The following is a 606-nucleotide window of genomic DNA, read 5'->3' on the forward strand; positions in this document are numbered from 1 at the left end:
AAGCTTTGCTGGATCGGAGCCCGAGGAGCGTCATCGAGCTGTACGTGTGCTAAGAACTCGGAGGTGCCGGAGTAACGGTGCTTGGATCGGTGGATCGGGAAGACGTACGACTACTTCCTCTATGTTGCGTCAACGCTTCCGCGGTCGGTCTGCGTGGGTACGTAGACAACACTCTCCCCTCTCATTGCTATGCATCACCATGATCTTGCGTGTGCGTAGGAATTTTTTTGAAATTACTGCGTTCCCCAACACTATGTTGATAAGGTGTTGAGTCGTTTTGGATATTCGAACTGCATACCATCTCAAACACCATATGATCCTAGCGTGTTGATTCGAAAGTCCAAAAGCACGGCTATAGATCAATTGAGATACTCTCAAATCATTCGTTCACTGATGTACCTAGCGAGCGCAACGAGGCCCGACATTGCGTTTGCTGTGAGCAAACTGAGCCGGTTTGTTTCCAAACCGGGTGATGTACATTGGCATGCTGTTGAAAGAGTTATGCGCTATCTGAAAGGTACTATCAACTATGGACTTCACTATACTGGAGACCCGTCGGTACTTGAAGGGTATAGGCGAAGTGGATCTCTGATGCTGATGAGATGA

Source organism: Triticum urartu, chromosome 7, assembly GCF_003073215.2.
Source record: "Triticum urartu cultivar G1812 chromosome 7, Tu2.1, whole genome shotgun sequence".
Classification (NCBI taxonomy): domain Eukaryota; kingdom Viridiplantae; phylum Streptophyta; class Magnoliopsida; order Poales; family Poaceae; genus Triticum; species Triticum urartu.